This window comes from Carassius carassius, chromosome 18 (genome assembly GCF_963082965.1).
Source record: "Carassius carassius chromosome 18, fCarCar2.1, whole genome shotgun sequence".
Taxonomy (NCBI): Eukaryota; Metazoa; Chordata; class Actinopteri; order Cypriniformes; family Cyprinidae; genus Carassius; species Carassius carassius.
In genome coordinates this window covers 31754871-31769764 of record NC_081772.1, presented here as the reverse complement: position 1 = coordinate 31769764, position 14894 = coordinate 31754871, and the positions used below count along the sequence as shown (strand labels likewise).

Sequence of the window (14894 nt, the reverse complement as noted above, 5' to 3'; positions counted from 1 at the left end):
GGTTAGTACTCTGCGATGTGGCCGCAGCAACCCCGGTTTGAATCAGGGTCACGGCAACCCTTTGCCGTTGAGTATACTGGAAGGTTGAACATTTTTTACCACCTCATCTTTCTGCGTGATTTTGTTTCTGAAGCTTGGCCTGTGCAGGGCGCCATCAGACAAGGGGGCTTGCTTTCTAACATTAGGCGTAGTTGTGGCCGAGAGGTTAAGGCGATGGACTTGAAATCCATTGGGGTCTCCCTGCGCAGGTTCGAACTCTGCCGACTACGGGAGGGATTTGCAGTATTGCTTTAGCTTTCTGTGACTGTAATTGTGCCATCTATGTTCCTTCGCTCTCTGTGCCATAACTATTTCTAGCTTTCATCCTTGTGACACCTGCGTCTCTTCTGGGCAGCTTGTTGTAAAACTGCTGCTTTATAAAAGGTGCGAAGCCAGTGCTCCACAAGAGCCTGGATAGCTCAGTCGGTAGAGCATCAGACTTTTAATTTGAGGGTCCAGGGTTCAAGTCCCTGTTAGGGTGAAGGTCTGTCTGCTTTTGGCGCAGTCACCTTGCTATCACTACGGGTCCATCTCTTCTGCTGACTCTGTATTAGAGCGATGTTCCTTCCTTCTCCCAGGGATCAGTGCATCTCCCTTGGTCGGCACACATGATTCTGATGGTCAGCCCTTTAGGAAAGAGTGCTCACGGAGTGAGTAGAATAAGAAAGACCTCCCATTTGTGCAGTGCTGTCGGTCCCCAGGGCCAGTACTGAAAAAACCCATTACATAGGATGAGACATGGCAGCCTGATTTCTCCTCAGTGGGACTGCTGTTTTAGGCGCTTCCAGGGCTAGCTTACAATCTCCGCTTGCTAGGTTGCATGTAGGTCAGGCAGCAGTGTTACACACAACATGGCAGAAGGTGGTCTGCTTAATTCAAGTCCCTGTTTGGGCGAAGGTCAGTCTTCTTTTTGTAGGCCTCAGCTTGCTATCACTACGGTCCATCTCTTCTGCTGACTCTGTACTAGAGCGATGTTCCTTCCTGCTCCCGGGGATCAGTGCATCTCCCTTGTTCGGCAAACTGATTCTGATGGTCAGCCCTTTAGAAAAGCGTGCTCACAGAGTGAGTAGAATAAGACAGACTTCCCTATTGTGCAGTGCTGTCGGTCCCCAGGGCCAGTACTGAAAAACCCCATTACATAGGATGAGACATGGCAGCCTGATTTCTCCTCAGTGGAAGCGCTGTTTTACCCGCTTGCAGGGCTAGCTTGTAATCTCCGCTTGCTGACTGAGCTGGGTTGGTTGCAAGTAGGACAGGCAGCAGTGTTGGACACAAACTGAGCAGAAATTGGTCTACTCCTGTAGTCGTGGCCGAGTGGTTAAGGCGATGGACTAGAAATCCATTGGGGTCTCCCCGCGCAGGTTCGAATCCTGCCGACTACGCTGTTTGCTGAAGGCCATGAGGCAAGAAATCCATGCATTTTTCACGGTCCTCGCACTTATTTGCGAAATGTCCAGTCCCTCTTCGATGGACAAACACGCCGCTGCTGCTTCTTGTATCAGGGCTCCAGGCGTTGTCTTGGGTGAGCCAGTGGCACGCCGTGATCGTATAGTGGTTAGTACTCTATGTTGTGGCTGCAGCAACACCGGTTTGAATCCGGGTCACGGCAACCCTTTGCCGTTGAGTATACGGGAAGGTTGAAAATTTTTTACCACCTCATCTTTCTGCGTGATTTTGTTTCTGAAGCTTGGCCTGTGCAGGGTGCCACCAGACAAGGGGGCTTGCTTTCTAACGTTAGGCGTAGTAGTGGCCGAGAGGTTAAGGCGATGGACTTGAAATCCATTGGGGTCTCCCTGCGCAGGTTTGAACTCTGCCGACTACGGGACGGATTTGCAGTATTGCTTTAGCTTTCTGTGACGGTAATTGTGCCTTCTATGGTCCTTCGCTCTCTGTGCCATAACTGCTTCTAGCTTTCATCCTTGTGACACCTGCGTCTCTTCTGGGCAGCTTGTTGTAAAACTGCTGCTTTATAAAAGGTGAGAAGCCAGTGCTCCACAAGAGCCTGGATAGCTCAGTCGGTAGAGCATCAGACTTTTAATTTGAGGGTCCAGGGTTCAAGTCCCTGTTAGGGTGAAGGTCTGTCTGCTTTTGGCGGAGTCACCTTGCTATCACTACGGGTCCATCTCTTCTGCTGACTCTGTATTAGAGCGATGTTCCTTCCTTCTCCCGGGGATCAGTGCATCTCCCTTGTTCGGCACACATGATTCTGATGGTCAGCCCTTTAGGAAAGAGTGCTCACGGAGTGAGTAGAATAAGAAAGACCTCCCATTTGTCCAGTGCTGTCGGTCCCCAGGGCCAGTACTGAAAAACCCCATTACATAGGATGAGACATGGCAGCCTGATTTCTCCTCAGTGGGACTGCTGTTTTAGCCGCTTCCAGGGCTAGCTTACAATCTCCGCTTGCTAGGTTGCATGTAGATCAGGCAGCAGTGTTACACACAACATGGCAGAAGGTGGTCTGCTTAATTCAAGTCCCTGTTTGGGCGAAGGTCAGTCTTCTTTTTGTAGGCCTCAGCTTGCTATCACTACGGTCCATCTCATCTGCTGACTCTGTACTAGAGCGATGTTCCTTCCTGCTCCCGGGGATCAGTGCATCTCCCTTGTTCGGAACACCTGATTCTGATGTTCAGCCCTTTAGGAAAGAGTGCTCACAGAGTGAGTAGAATAAGACAGACTTCCCAATTGTGCAGTGCTGTCGGTCCCCAGGGTCAGTACTGAAAAACCCCATTACATAGGATGATACATGGCAGGCTTATTTCTCCTCAGTGGGACAGCTGTTTTACCCGCTTGCAGGGCTAGCTTGCAATCTCCGCTTGCTGACTGAGCTGGGTTGGTTGCAAGTAGGTCAGGCAGCAGTGTTGGACACAAACTGAGCAGAAATTGGTCTACTCCCGTAGTCGTGGCCGAGTGGTTAAGGCGATGGACTAGAAATCCATTGGGGTCTCCCCGCGCAGGTTCGAATCCTGATGATTACGCTGTTTGCTGAAGGCCATGAGGCAAAGCATCCATGCATTTTTCTTGGTCCTCGCACTTATTTGCGAAATGTCCAGTCCCTCTTCGATGGACAAACACGCCGCTGCTGCTTCTTGTATCCGGGCTCCAGGGGTTCTCTTGGGTGAGCCAGTGGCACGCCGTGATCGTATAGTGGTTAGTACTCTGCGATGTGGCCGCAGCAACCCCGGTTTGAATCAGGGTCACGGCAACCCTTTGCCGTTGAGTATACTGGAAGGTTGAAATTTTTTTACCACCTCATCTTTCTGCGTGATTTTGTTTCTGAAGCTTGGCCTGTGCAGGGCGCCATCAGACAAGGGGGTTTGCTTTCTAACATTAGGCGTAGTCGTGGCCGAGAGGTTAAGGCGATGGACTTGAAATCCATTGGGGTCTCCCTGCGCAGGTTCGAACTCTGCCGACTACGGGAGGGATTTGCAGTATTGCTTTAGCTTTCTGTGACTGTAATTGTGCCATCTATGGTCCTTCGCTCTCTGTGCCATAACTATTTCTAGCTTTCATCCTTGTGACACCTGCGTCTCTTCCGGGCAGCTTGTTGTAAAACTGCTGCTTTATAAAAGGTGAGAAGCTAGTTTTCCACAAGAGCCTGGATAGCTCAATCGGTAGAGCATCAGACTTTTAATCTGAGGGTCCAGGATTCAAGTCCCTGTTAGGGTGAAGGTCTATCTGCTTTTGGCGGAGTCACCTTGCTATCACTACGGTCCATCTCTTCTTCTGAATCTGTACTGGAGCGGTGTTCCTTCCTGCTCCAGGGTATCAGTGCACCTCCCTTGTTTGGCACACCTGATTCTGATGGTCAGCTCGTTAGGAAAGCGCGCTCACAGAGTGAGTAGAATAAGACAGACCTCCGAATTGTGCAGTGCTGTCGGTCCTCAGGCCCAGCACTGAAAAACCCCATTACATAGGATGAAACATGGCAGCCTGATTTCTCCTCAGTGGGACTGCTGTTTTACCCGCTTCCAGGGCTAGCTTACAATCTTGGCTTGCTAGGTTGCAAGTAGGTCAGGCAGCAATGTGACACACAACAGGGCAGAAGGTGGTCTACTTAATTCAAGTCCCTGTTTGGGCGAAGGTCAGTCTACTTTTTGGAGGCCTCAGCTTGCTATCACTACGGGTCCATCTCTTCTGCTGACTCTGTATTAGAGCGATGTTCCTTCCTTCTCCAGGGGGTCAGTACATCTCCCTTGTTCGGCACACATGATTCTGATGGTCAGCCCTTTAGGAAAGAGTGCTCACGGAGTGAGTAGAATAAGACAGACCTCCAATTTGTGCAGTGCTGTCGGTCCCCAGGGCCAGTACTGAAAAACCCCATTACATAGGATGAGACATGGCAGGCTTATTTCTCCTCAGTGGGACAGCTGTTTTACCCGCTTGCAGGGCTAGCTTGCAATCTCCGCTTGCTGACTGAGCTGGGTTGGTTGCAAGTAGGTCAGGCAGCAGTGTTGGACCCAAATTGAGCAGAAATTGGTCTACTCCCGTAGTCGTGGCCGAGTGGTTAAGGCGATGGACTAGAAATCCATTGGGGTCTCCCCGCGCAGGTTCGAATCCTGCCGATTACGCTGTTTGCTGAAGGCCATGAGGCAAAGCATCCATGCATTTTTCATGGTCCTTGCACTTATTTGCGAAATGTCCAGTCCCTCTTCGATGGACAAACACGCCGCTGCTGCTTCTTGTATCCGGGCTCCAGGGGTTCTCTTGGGTGAGCCAGTGGCACGCCGTGATCGTATAGTGGTTAGTACTCTGCGATGTGGCCGCAGCAACCCCGGTTCGAATCAGGGTCATGGCAACCCTTTGCCGTTGAGTATACTGGAAGGTTGAACATTTTTTACCACCTCATCTTTCTGCGTGATTTTGTTTCTGAAGCTTGGCCTGTGCAGGGCGCCATCAGACAAGGGGGCTTGCTTTCTAACATTAGGCGTAGTCGTGGCCGAGAGGTTAAGGCGATGGACTTGAAATCCATTGGGGTCTCCCTGCGCAGGTTCGAACTCTGCCGACTACGGGAGGGATTTGCAGTATTGCTTTAGCTTTCTGTGACTGTAATTGTGCCATCTATGTTCCTTCGCTCTCTGTGCCATAACTATTTCTAGCTTTCATCCTTGTGACACCTGCGTCTCTTCTGGGCAGCTTGTTGTAAAACTGCTGCTTTATAAAAGGTGCGAAGCCAGTGCTCCACAAGAGCCTGGATAGCTCAGTCGGTAGAGCATCAGACTTTTAATTTGAGGGTCCAGGGTTCAAGTCCCTGTTAGGGTGAAGGTCTGTCTGGTTTTGGCGCAGTCACCTTGCTATCACTACGGGTCCATCTCTTCTGCTGACTCTGTATTAGAGCGATGTTCCTTCCTTCTCCCAGGGATCAGTGCATCTCCCTTGGTCGGCACACATGATTCTGATGGTCAGCCCTTTAGGAAAGAGTGCTCACGGAGTGAGTAGAATAAGAAAGACCTCCCATTTGTGCAGTGCTGTCGGTCCCCAGGGCCAGTACTGAAAAAACCCATTACATAGGATGAGACATGGCAGCCTGATTTCTCCTCAGTGGGACTGCTGTTTTAGGCGCTTCCAGGGCTAGCTTACAATCTCCGCTTGCTAGGTTGCATGTAGGTCAGGCAGCAGTGTTACACACAACATGGCAGAAGGTGGTCTGCTTAATTCAAGTCCCTGTTTGGGCGAAGGTCAGTCTTCTTTTTGTAGGCCTCAGCTTGCTATCACTACGGTCCATCTCATCTGCTGACTCTGTATTAGAGCGATGTTCCTTCCTTCTCCAGGGGGTCAGTACATCTCCCTTGTTCGGCACACATGATTCTGATGGTCAGCCCTTTAGGAAAGAGTGCTCACAGAGTGAGTAGAATAAGACAGACTTCCCAATTGTTCAGTGCTGTCGTTCCCCAGGGTCAGTACTCAAAAACCCCATTACATAGGATAAGACATGGCAGGCTTATTTCTCCTCAGTGGGACTGCTGTTTTACCCGCTTGCAGGGCTAGCTTGCAATCTCCACTTGCTGACTGAGCTGGGTTGGTTGCAAGTAGGTCAGGCAGCAGTGTTGGACACAAACTGAGCAGAAATTGGTCTACTCCCGTAGTCGTGGCCGAGTGGTTAAGGCGATGGTCTAGAAATCCATTGGAGTCTCCCCGCGCAGGTTCGAATCCTGGCGACTACGCTGTTTGCTGAAGGCCATGAGGCAAAGCATCCATGCATTTTTCATGGTCCTCACACTTATTTGCGAAATGTCCAGTCCCTCTTCGATGGACAAACACGCCGCTGCTGCTTCTTGTATCCGGGCTCCAGGGGTTCTCTTGGGTGAGCCAGTGGCACGCCTTGATCGTATAGTGGTTAGTACTCTGCGTTGTGGCCGCAGCAACCCCGGTTCGAATCAGGGTCACGGCAACCCTTTGCCTTTGAGTATACTGGAAGCTTGAACATTTTTTACCACCTCATCTTTCTGCGTGATTTTGTTTCTGAAGCTTGGCCTGTGCAGGGCGCCATCAGACAAGGGGGCTTGCTTTCTAACATTAGGCGTAGTCGTGGCCGAGAGGTTAAGGTGATGGACTTGAAATCCATTGGGGTCTCCCTGAGAAGGTTCGAACTCTGCCGACTACGGGAGGGATCTGCAGTATTGCTTTAGCTTTCTGTGACTGTCATTGTGCCATCTATGGTCCTTCGCTCTCTGTGCCATTACTATTTCTAGCTTTCATCCTTGCGACACCTGCGTCTCTTCTGGGCAGCTTGTTGTAAAACTGCTGCTTTATAAAAGGTGCGAAGCCAGTGTTCCACAAGAGCCTGGATAGCTCAACGGTAGAGCATCAGACTTTTAATCTGAGGGTCCAGGATTCAAGTCCCTGTTAGGGTGAAGGTCTATCTGCTTTTGGCGGAGTCACCTTGCTATCACTACGGTCCATCTCTTCTTCTGAATCTGTACTGGAGCGGTGTTCCTTCCTGCTCCAGGGTATCAGTGCACCTCCCTTGTTTGGCACACCTGGTTCCGATGGTCAGCTCGTTAGGAAAGCGCGCTCACAGAGTGAGTAGAATAAGACAGACCTCCGAATTGTGCAGTGCTGTCGGTCCCCAGGCCCAGCACTGAAAAACCCCATTACATAGGATGAGACATGGCAGCCTGATTTCTCCTCAGTGGGACTGCTGTTTTACCCGCTTCCAGGGCTACCTTACAATCTTGGCTTGCTAGTTTGCAAGTAGGTCAGGCAGCAATGTGACACACAACAGGGCAGAAGGTGGTCTGCTTAATTCAAGTCCCTGTTTGGGCGAAGGTCAGTCTACTTTTTGGAGGCCTCAGCTTGCTATCACTACGGGTCCATCTCTTCTGCTGACTCTGTATTAGAGCGATGTTCCTTCCTTCTCCAGGGGGTCAGTACATCTCCCTTGTTCGGCACACATGATTCTGATGGTCAGCCCTTTAGGAAAGAGTGCTCACGGAGTGAGTAGAATAAGACAGACCTCCAATTTGTGCAGTGCTGTCGGTCCCCAGGGCCAGTACTGAAAAACCCCCTTACATAGGATGAGACATGGCAGCCTGATTTCTCCTAAGTGGGACTGTTGTTTTAGCCGCTTCCAGGGCTAGCTTACAATCTCCGCTTGCTAGGTTGCAAGTAGGTAAGGCAGCAGTGTTACACACAACATAGGAGAAGGTGGTCTGCTTAATTCAAGTCCCTGTTTGGGCGAAGGTCAGTCTTCTTTTTGTAGGCCTCAGCTTGCTATCACTACGGTCCATCTCTTCTGCTGACTCTGTACTAGAGCGATGTTCCTTCCTGCTCCCGGGGATCAGTGCATCTCCCTTGTTTGGCACACCTGATTCTGATGGTCAGCCCTTTAGGAAAGAGTGCTCAAAGAGTGAGTATAATAAGACAGAATTCCCAAATGTGCAGTGCTGTCGGTCCCCAGGGCCAGTACTGAAAAACCCCATTACATAGGATGAGACATGGCAGCCTGATTTCTCCTCAGTGGGATCGCTGTTTTACCCGCTTGCAGGGCTAGCTTGCAATCTCCGCTTGCCGACTGAGCTGGGTTGGTTGCAAGTAGGTCAGGCAGCAGTGTTGGACACAAACTGAGCAGAAATTGGTCTACTCCCATAGTCGTGGCCGAGTGGTTAAGGCGATGAACAAAAATCCATTGGGGTCTCCCCGCGCAGGTTCGAATCCTGCCGACTACGCTGTTTGCTGAAGGCCATGAGGCAAAGCATCCATGCATTTTTCACGGTCCTCGCACTTATTTGCGAAATGTCCAGTCCCTCTTCGATGGACAAACACGCCGCTGCTGCTTCTTGTATCCGGGCTTCAGGGGTTGTCTTGGGTTAGCTAGTGGCACGCCATGATCGTATAGTGGTTAATACTCTGCGTTGTGGCCGCAGCAACCCCGGTTCGAATCCGGTTCACGGCAACCCTTTGCCGTTGAGTATACGGGAAGGTTGAACATTTTTTACCACCTCATCTTTCTCTGCGTGATTTTGTTTCTGAAGCTTGGCGTGTGCAGGGCGCCATCGGACAAGGGGGCTTGCTTTCTAACATTAGGCGTAGTCGTGGCCGAGAGGTTAAGGCGATGGACTTGAAATTGGGGTCTCCCCGCGCAGGTTCGAACCCTGCCGACTAAAGGAGGGCTTTGCAGTATTGCTTTAGCTTTCTGTGACGATAATTGTGCCTTCTATGGTCCTTTGCTCTCTGTGCCATAACTGCTTCTAGCTTTCATCCTCGTGACACCTGCGTCTCTTCTTGGCAGCTTGTTGTAAATCTGTCAGGGTTCAAGTCCCTGTTCGGGCGAAGGTCTGTCTGCTTTTGGCGGAGTCACCTTGCTATAACTACGGTCCATCTCTTCTTCTGAATCTGTACTGGAGCGGTGTTCCTTCCTGCTCCAGGGTATCAGTGCATCTCCCTTGTTCGGCACACCTGATTCTGATGGTCAGCCCTTTAGGAAAGAGTGCTCACAGAGTGAGTAGAATAAGACAGACTTCCCAATTGTGCAGTGCTGTCGGTCCCCAGGGCCAATACTGAAAAACCCCATTACATAGGATGAGACATGGCAGCCTGATTTCTCCTCAGTGGGACAGCTGTTTTACCCGCTTGCAGGGCTAGCTTGCAATCTCCGCTTGCTGACTGAGCTGGGTTGGTTGCAAGTAGGTCAGGCAGTAGTGTTGGACACAAACTGAGCAGAAATTGGGGTTTTTCAGTACTGGCCCTGGGGACTCAGCACAGGTTCGAACCCTGGCCGACTACGGGAGGGCTTTGCAGTATTGCTTTAGCTTTCTGTGACGGTAATTGTGCGTTCTATGGTCCTTCGCTCTCTGTGCCATAACTGCTTCAAGCTTTCATCCTCGTGACACCTGCGTCTCTTCTGGGCAGCTTGTCGTAAAACTGCTGCTTTATAAAACGTGAGAAGCCAGTGCTCCACAAGAGCCCAGATAGCTCAGTCGGTAGAGCATCAGACTTTTAATCTGAGGGTCCAGGGTTCAAGTTCCTGTTTGGGTGAAGGTCTGTCTGCTTTTGGCGGAGTCACCTTGCTCTCACTACGGTCCATCTCTTCTTCTGAATCTGTACTGGAGCGGTGTTCCTTCCTGCTCCAGGGTATCAGTGCACCTCCCTTGTTCGGCACACCTGATTCTGATGGTCAGCCCTTTAGGAATGCACGCTCACAGAGTGAGTAGAATAAGACAGACCTCTGAATTGTTCAGTGCTGTCGGACCCCAGGCCCAGCACTGAAAAACCCCATTACATAGGATGAGACATGGCAGCCTGATTTCTCCTCAGTTGGACTGCTGTTTTACCCGCTTCCAGGGCTAGCTTACAATCTCGGCTTGCTAGGTTGCAAGTAGGTCAGGCAGCAATGTGACACACAACATGGCAGAAGGTGGTCTGCTTAATTCAAGTCCCTGCTTGGGCGAAGGTCAGTCTACTTTTTGGAGGCCTCAGCTTGCTATCACTACGGGTCCATCTCTGCTGCTGACTCTGTATTAGAGCGATGTTCCTTCCTTCTCCCTAGGATCAGTGCATCTCCCTTGTTCGGCACACATGATTCTGATGGTCAGCCCTTTAGGAAAGAGTGCTCCCATAGTGAGTAGAATAAGACAGACTTCCCAATTGTGCAGTGCTGTCGGTCCCCAGGGCCAGTACTGAAAAACCCCATTACATAGGATGAGACATGGCAGCCTGATTTCTCCTCAGTGGGACCGCTGTTTTACCTGCTTGCAGGGCTAGCTTGCAATCTCCGCTTGCTGACTGAGCTGTGTTGGTTGCAAGTAGCTCAGGCAGCAGTGTTGGACACAAACTGAGCAGAAATTGGTCTACTCCCGTAGTCATGGCCGGGTGGTTAAGGCGATGGACTAGAAATCCATTGGGGTGTCCCCACGCAGGTTCGAATCCTGCCGACTATGCTGTTTGCTGAAGTCCATGAGGCAAAGCGTCCATGCATTTTTCACGGTCCTCGCACTTATTTGCGAAATGTCCAGTCCCTCTTCGATGGACAAACACGCCGCTGCTGCTTCTTGTATCCGGGCTCCTGGGGTTGTCTTGGGGTAGCCAGTGGCACGCCATGATTGTATGGTGGTTAGTACTCTGCTTTGTGGCCGCAGCAACCCCGGTTCGAATCTGAGTCACGGCAACCCTTTGCCTTTGAGTATACGGGAAGGTTGAAAGTTTTTTACCACCTCATCTTTCTGCGTGATTTTGTTTTTGAAGCTTGGCCTGTGCAGGGCCCCACCAGACAAGGGGGCTTGCTTTCTAACTTTAGGCGTAGTCGTGGCCGAGAGGTTAAGGCGATGGTCTTGAAATCCATTGGGGTCTCCCCGTGCAGGTTCTAACCCTGCCGACTACAGGAGGGCTTTGCAGTATTGCTTTAGCTTTCTGTGACGGTAATTGTGCGTTCTATGGTCCTTTGCTCTCTGTGCCATAACTGCTTCTAGCTTTCGTCCTCGTGACACCTGCGTCTCTTCTGGGCAGCTTGTCGTAAAATTGCTGCTTTATAAAACATGAGAAGCCAGTGCTCCACAAGAGCCCGGAGAGCTCAGTCGGTAGAGCATCAGACTTTTAACCCTCTTGGCGCCACGGTCAAGTTTACTCGACAAGATGCGGCACTGAATAAAACGGCCGATTTTGTCAAATAGGGTGTCAAATTTCATGCAACCTCCCCTGCACCTGATAGCAGACATGTAATACTTCATCTCTGACTCAAAAAAACGTCATGCTCTTATACAAAATATTCGAGCTAGAGCGTATTGAATCAGTGCGAACAAAAGCGGAGCTAGTGTGAGACTGAGCCATTTTATCTGACCAATATTGTCAACGTCAGCGAGTATTGGCATTAGATTATTATTATAATCATTATTATTATTATCTAATGGCATCAATAAAGCTTCAATAAAGCCGCAATGAGGTGTTGGGACTTCTATTCGCGGACACTGATTCTGAAGGGGAAATATCTGCATTCAGAAGATGCCGGTGATACTGAAAGTGAAAGTAGCCCTTCACCAAGCACAAACGGTGAATCCTTTGCCTAATGTAAATGGTCCTTTGCCAAATGTCAGAGGTGTGAACAATGTTTGCCGGGGTCAGAGTGTTCATCGCGAAATTAGCAGGCGTGTTATTGTTGCGGGGACGAGGCGGGAGATATTTACCGCACTAGACATGTATATTTGTCTTCTGACCGCGCCTCTCCACAATCGCGGCGACAGTATTGTAGTGGAGACTTTGTCTAATGCCACTGGGTATGTTAGACGAGGTCGAATTATTCATAGGACAGTTAGGAGGCAAGGTGGGGAGTCGCAATGACACTGACAGTAGTCCGAGCTGTGCACACTTGGCGCGTGCGCGAGGCAGATCTGGCCGCGCAGCTCATTGCAGAAGCAGAGGCGATGTGACACGGGGCATAGCTTTTGAACTAAACAGGTCTTGTCTACTTGTGTTTGTGTGTCATATGAATAATATATATGTGCCCCATACATGGAATCAGAGTGCCTGCTGTATGTAGTAAATTGAAAATCCCAACTGCTACATGCATTCGGTTTATTTCTACCATTTATTAGTAATGATTTACACAGTTTGTTTACTACTTACTATTTACCTGAGCATTCAGTATTGTGCAATATAGCATACAGAAGGCGAGGGACATTTTTTGGGGGAAAGAAGTGCTGCATTTTATTATTTAAACATGTGACTTTTCATGAAAATTCTATAATTCAAGATGACCACCCCCATATGACGTCATAATATGCTAATTAGATGGGAAAATAAAATCCCTACATAAACATTGGGTCATCCTTAATATTTGTATAATTGACAGAAAGTCTCTATCTTTTATAAATTTTAAGATATAGCCTTCTGAAATTAAGATGTCAAAATCGAACGTTTTAGGAAAAAACCTCTGGCGCCTAAAGGGTTAATCTGAGGGTCCAGGGTTCAAGTCCCTGTTCGGGCGAAGGTCTGTCTGCTTTTGGCGGAGTCACCTGAGCAGAAATTGGGGTTTTTCAGTACTGGCCCTGGGGACCCCGCACAGGTTCGAACCCTGCCGACTACGGGAGGGCTTTGCAGTATTGCTTTAGCTTTCTGTGATGATAATTGTGCCTTCTATGGTTCTTCGCTCTCTGTGCCATAACTGCTTCTAGCTTTCATCCTCGTGACACCTGCGTCTCTTCTGGGCAGCTTGTTGTAAAACTGCTGCTTTATAAAAGGTGAGAAGCCAGTGCTCCACAAGAGCCCGGATAGCTCAGTCGGTAGAGCATCAGACTTTTAATCTGAGGGTCCAGGGTTCAAGTCCCTGTTCGGGCGAAGGTCTGTCTGCTTTTGGCGGAGTCACCTTGCTATAACTATGGTCCATCTCTTCTTCTGAATCTGTACTGGAGCGGTGTTCCTTCCTGCTCCAGGGTATCAGTGCACCTCCCTTGTTCGGCACACCTGTAAAGTTACAGAATGACCATGGAACCGGTGCGGACCCCCGTCGGACCCCCAACCCGGGTCCCACGAACCCATTATTTGTCCATTTGACCATTATATTCACACAATGACTGCGGACCCCTTGCGGACCCCCACCCTGGGTCCCACGAACCCAGTATTTGTCCATTTGACCATTATATTCACACAATGACTGCGGAACATCTGCGGACCACTTGCGGACCCCCACCCTGGGTCCCACGAACCCACTATTTGTCCATTTGACCATTATATTCACACAATGACAGCGGATCATCTGCGGACCACTTGCGGACCCCCACCCTGGGTCCCACGAACCCACTATTTGTCCATTTGACCATTATGTTCACACAATGACTGAGGATCATCTGCGGACCACTTGCGGACCCCCACCCTGGGTCCCACTGACCCACTCTTTGTCCATTTGACCATTATGTTCACACAATGACTGCGGATCATCTGCGGACCACTTGCGGACCCCCACCCTGGGTCCCACGAACCCACTATTTGTCCATTTGACCATTATGTTCACGGAATGACCACAGATCACATGCGGAACATTTGCGGACCCCACCCCCGGGTCCACACGTACCCAATATTTGTCCATTTGACCTTTAGCGTTAGAAAAGGGCCTCGGTTGGACATTTTTTTCTGAGACATCCCTGGGGCCCAAAACTTGGAACGGCGGCTCCTGGGGCCTCCCCCAGTAAGCTTATGAAGGCCCGGGGCCCAAGAGCCCTTGCAATCAGTGTCCACGAACCCGCTATGTTGAACACATTCAAATAAATGGCAGGTGGGTTTTTTTTTTAAAAAGTCCCAGGGGCCCGAAATTCAGAACGGTGGCTCTTTGGGGCCCCTGGATCATGCAGTCAAAAGCGCGGGGCCCTAGTGCGATGCACTTTTTTCGCTTTAGTCCTACGACTACGTGCTTCGGGGCCTTGGGTGAGGGGCCCCTGAGATGCCAGAATCTCAAATCTGGGGGCCCTACGACCTATCGTCTCCGAACTGTGGACGTCCCACCTCCCATCAAAACGCGTAACGCTTTTGTGGATGTGGGGTCCCTTCTGTGACCGTTTGACCCCTAAAGAAGGTGGTAGGGCCACCAGACTTCTGTGCCCGGTCGAGGGGATCCCCTCGAGACACATATCCAAAATTCGGCCCGATCGGACTCTTGGGAGTCGTGTCCACGTCGTGTCCACGACCCTCTAGGGATCCCCCGAATTTTAGCCGCGGGGTCCACCACATTGCGGAGATATTAGCAAAAAAATAGTACCATCCACCCCCCTCGCACCTACTCATCCATGCCGGCCAGGGTGCACCCTCCCCGGCTAGAGAAGGCAGCTCGAGGGGGGTGGAAGTTGGAAGAAAAATTTTTTTATGAGGCCTAAAGAAAACACTTGTACTGTACTCAGGGTAGAGGTCTTCACAGTGCACCCAAGACCCGTCGACCCCGGACCCGACCCGGGACCCGTACGGGTTCGGGTCTATATTTTAAAATCATCAGCCGGGTCCGGGTCGGGTCCGAATCTATTACCTCGGGACCCGGGTCTGTTTAACATTGTGTGTAATACCCGTGCGATCGGAGTCATTGGACTCGGAGAACACCCGGCCATAATCAAAGACTGTTTGTGTTTTTTGTAACTTGCAACTTGTAAAATTAGGAAAAGAAAAGAGGGAGCCAACAAAGTGATCTCTCTCTCTCTCTGCTTTTAGAAGCAGAGCGCGCAGACTCAGAGTTAATACAAGTGCACGCACGGTAATAATGCTTGCAGACATGACACACTCATATTTAATATATTTCAAATCAGCAACACAATCTGTGGTGAACTGTCACATGAATGTTTTCTATGATGCTCAAACTGCGTTAAAGCTTTTTCGGTTGATACAGCTAGCACGCATGTGCAGTCTCGAGCGCATTTCATGTTTCTGTGGCAACCAGTGAGGGACAC

At 50.2% G+C, this 14894-nt stretch overlaps 7 non-coding genes across 7 annotated transcripts; all 7 read left to right on the top strand.

Moving 5' to 3' along the window:
- Nucleotides 1-1339: 1339 nt before the first annotated feature.
- trnas-aga (transfer RNA serine (anticodon AGA)) lies at nt 1340-1421 on the top strand. The gene has a single exon. It is a non-coding gene; the product is annotated as a tRNA-Ser (tRNA).
- Nucleotides 1422-2932: 1511 nt separating this feature from the next.
- On the top strand, nt 2933-3014 carry trnas-aga (transfer RNA serine (anticodon AGA)). Its single transcript has one exon. It is a non-coding gene; the product is annotated as a tRNA-Ser (tRNA).
- A 358-nt stretch (nt 3015-3372) lies between these two features.
- On the top strand, nt 3373-3454 carry trnas-uga (transfer RNA serine (anticodon UGA)). The gene has a single exon. It is a non-coding gene; the product is annotated as a tRNA-Ser (tRNA).
- A 1071-nt stretch (nt 3455-4525) lies between these two features.
- Nucleotides 4526-4607, top strand: trnas-aga (transfer RNA serine (anticodon AGA)). The gene has a single exon. It is a non-coding gene; the product is annotated as a tRNA-Ser (tRNA).
- Nucleotides 4608-4965: 358 nt separating this feature from the next.
- Nucleotides 4966-5047, top strand: trnas-uga (transfer RNA serine (anticodon UGA)). Its single transcript has one exon. It is a non-coding gene; the product is annotated as a tRNA-Ser (tRNA).
- A 3076-nt stretch (nt 5048-8123) lies between these two features.
- Nucleotides 8124-8204, top strand: trnaf-aaa (transfer RNA phenylalanine (anticodon AAA)). The gene has a single exon. It is a non-coding gene; the product is annotated as a tRNA-Phe (tRNA).
- Nucleotides 8205-12731: 4527 nt separating this feature from the next.
- Nucleotides 12732-12804, top strand: trnak-uuu (transfer RNA lysine (anticodon UUU)). Its single transcript has one exon. It is a non-coding gene; the product is annotated as a tRNA-Lys (tRNA).
- Nucleotides 12805-14894: the final 2090 nt, after the last annotated feature.